Source organism: Giraffa tippelskirchi, chromosome 4, assembly GCF_054371585.1.
Source record: "Giraffa tippelskirchi isolate mGirTip1 chromosome 4, T2T-mGirTip1v1.2.pri, whole genome shotgun sequence".
NCBI classification, from domain to species: Eukaryota; Metazoa; Chordata; class Mammalia; order Artiodactyla; family Giraffidae; genus Giraffa; species Giraffa tippelskirchi.
This window is the reverse complement of record NC_137278.1, coordinates 81,697,602-81,701,048: the sequence shown is the minus strand read 5'-3', so window position 1 is coordinate 81,701,048 and position 3,447 is coordinate 81,697,602. Positions and strand designations below refer to the sequence as shown.

Genomic DNA, 3,447 nt, shown 5'->3' with positions numbered 1-3,447 from the left:
CCGTAAAGAATTCACCTGCAATTCTCCTGCAATAAAGAATTGCAGGAGCTGCAGGAGGCATGTGTTCAATCCCTGGGTTGGGAAGATCCCCTGGAGGAGGAAATGGCCCACTCCAGTATTCTTGCTTAGAAAATTCCATGGACAGAGGAGCCTGTCAGGCTACAGTCCATGGGGTCGCAAAGAGTCCAACACGACTGCGCGACTAAGCATGAAGCAACTCTGTGAATTCCTTGAGGGTAGGGACTGTGCCTTAGTCTTTTCTTTGTTGTTGTTTAGTTGCTAAGTGATGTCCAACTCTTTGTGACCTCATTGACTGTAGCCTGCCAGGCTCCTGTGTCCACGGGATCTCCCAGGCAAGAATACTGGAGTGGGTTGCCATTTCCTTCTCCAAGGACCTTCCCAACCCAGGGATTGAATCCATGTCTCCTGCATTGGCAGATGGACTCTTTACCACTGAGCTACCAGGGAAGCCCCAAGTCTTTTCTACCTGTACTTTAAAATTATGCACCTAGATACCCTGAGGATCTCCACATTCAGTAGAACGACTGGCACATAGTAAGTGTTTAAGAAGTATCCATTGAGAAAATGGATGAATGATTCAAACAAATGGATAAGTGAGTGATTAACTCATCAGACAGATGTGGAGCCCTCACCTTGCTCCTCTTGACCTTTGGAGATTAAGGAATTTTGGGAATTTTGAAAAAGCAAAGAAATAGAAACCAAGATAACTTCTAGATGGACAGGCCCTGCTCTAGGCCATTTATATGTCTTCTTTGGAGAAATAGCCATTCAAATCTTTGCCCATTTTTAAATTGGATTATTTATTTTTACATTATTGAGTTGTAACTATTCTTTATATATTCTGATTATAAAACCCTTGTTAGATTTATGCCAGACACATTTACATTTGCTAATATTTTCTCCTTTCTATGGGTTATCCATTTTATCATCTTGATGATATCCTTCAGAACACAAAGTTTTTATCTTGATGAAGTTTAATTTATTTTTTCTTCTGTCACTTGTGGTTTTAGTGTCATAACAAACCATTCCCTAATCCAAGGTCATAATTTACTTCTATGTTTTCTTCTAAGAATTTTATAGTTTAGGTCTTATATTTAGGTCTCTAATGGATTCTGAATTATGCTTTGGATATGGTATGAGGAAAGAGTCCAAATTCATACCTTAACAAGTGGAAATCCAGTTTCCCCAGAACCATTTGTTGAAAAGACTATTCTTTCCCTATTAAATTGTCTTGACACCCTTCAAGAGAAAGAATAGTCTTATAATTGTCTTGATGGTTAAATTTTATGTGTCAGCTTGGCTTGATTATGGTGTTGAGTCATTTGTTCAAACACTTAGTGTAGCTGTTACTGTGAAAATATTTTATAGATGTGATTAACATACACAGTCAGTTAACTTCAAGTTGATAAGACAGTATCTTTGATATTGTAGGTTATTCAGCCTTATCTAATCAGCTGAAAGCGTTAAGAGTAAAAATGGAGGTTTCCTGGAGAAGAAGGAATTCTGCCTCAAGACTGTAACATAGAAATCTTGCCTATAGTTTCAGCCTACTGACCTGCCCTACAAATTTCAAACTTGCCATCTTCCACATTACATGAACCAATTTCTGAAAATAAATCTCAACTTACACATACATATATCCTGTTGGTTCTGTTTCTTGAAGGAAAGCTGATTGATATACCTGTCAAAATCCAATTGACCTTAATGTAAGGATTTATTTCTGGTCTGACAATTCTATTCCATTGATCTATATAACTACCCTTATGCCAGCATGGGTTACTATAACTATACAGTAAAAATTTGAAATCAGGAAGTATGATTCCACCAAATTTATTCCTCATTCTTCAAAATTGTTTTGTTTATCCTGGATACTCTCTATTCCAGAGTGTGTTTTAGAACACATATGGAAACACATACGGAACATCACATCCTTTCTTTCTTCTTATCTACCATTCCGTTTCCTGCTTCCAAAGCCCTGGGGAGTGGAAGCCAGAAGTGATGGTGCACGGTTGGTGGGCAAAGCAGACGTGATCGACCATCTTCACAAATGCAACATTTTAGGGAAAGTCAGACTGGCAAGTAGAGACAGGGGTGATCCAGGCATTATGTGTGTCTGGTTAACTCAGCTGCTAACTCAGCTTGCCACCTCTGGGGTCAGAGATCCCTTAAATCATGCAGTCCCTCAACCTTAGGCCAAGCTACTACAGAGCAGGACTAGATTATCATTTTCACTTGGGATTCACAGTTGCTGATTGGTTTTCACAATGGTCTTAGATGTACACTTGTATTCTTGTCATATTTGGAAAGGGCTTTATTTAGAGAGGAATAGCTGAATGTACAGAGAAATGGAGGGCTGTTATGAAATCTTGGTCAAGGGCAAAAGACTTCAATTTGCATGTAAAATTCCTGTAATATGTGTCTTTTAAATGTGTATCAGAGAAGATGGTTTTCCAGGTCTCCTGCTTCTCCTCATTATCCCCTTGATGTTTTACAGTGCTCACCGCCAAGAAGAAAGTCTTCCTTACCTCTGACCAGCCTCTTCCTCTTGTTCTATCATCAGAGGAGATGGAGAACAGCTGCTCTATTTTATGGCCTCACAGTTAATTTAATTTATATCTGCTGTATATGTGATTTCTTAAAACTTAATAGAACATTTCAGTTTGGCATGTAGAAAGGGCTCTCTGCCTCACCCCAGTCATTCCCAATAGATGTGTTTTATCATCTTAATTTATGTTTTTCTCTCTGTTGTTGTTGCTTATTGTCTTTTTTAAATAGTGTGATTTTATTTTTATGACCACATTCTTCCTAGGAATTTTCTGGGCACGTGGCATTCCAAAATTTTACTAATGTAATGACCCGTCCCACAGACAGATGATCTCAAAAGATAATGAAAGTTTAGAGTGCTGCATGATCTCAAAGTTAGCAAAGACTCACGAGTGTTACTAGGGCAGCCTCAGAGATGGTGCATGGAACTCATGGACAAAGGGTCCACAGGCCTCTGCTGATATCTTACATTAAGTGAGAAATGTCTCAGAAAACTTGGAATGAAATGACATTGTCAAATTAAAAAAACTGCACAATGTAAAAGCTGTGAGCTGAGTCTAAATGTCTCTGTACAAGGTCTTACTGAGGACTGTAGCCTGGGAGAAAACCTCTCAGTAGCTCTGAGAAACTGTTCCAAAGAGGTAAAGGGGAGGTCAGTATTTACGTGATTCTGGCAAAGTAGGTACACACGCAACAAAGCATACGTCAGTAGAAGGTTGCTGCCAGTCATTAGGAGCAGACATCTTAGCTAATGGTTTTAATGCTTTCTCAAGTATGGGAAGATGCAAGAATTCAGATTCATAAAAATTTTCTCCTGAAAATATCTATCTGAAGGCCTGTTCTGCCAGTTTTCTCAGAGCACAGAATGTCTCATTCCTAATT

At 38.9% G+C, this 3,447-nt stretch overlaps 1 long non-coding RNA gene across 1 annotated transcript; it reads left to right on the top strand.

Moving 5' to 3' along the window:
- Positions 1–341: 341 nt before the first annotated feature.
- On the top strand, positions 342–3,108 carry LOC145547213 (uncharacterized). The gene is made up of 2 exons (XR_014083643.1): positions 342–555; positions 2,516–3,108. It is a non-coding gene; the product is annotated as an uncharacterized LOC145547213 (long non-coding RNA).
- The last annotated feature ends 339 nt before the right edge of the window (positions 3,109–3,447 follow it).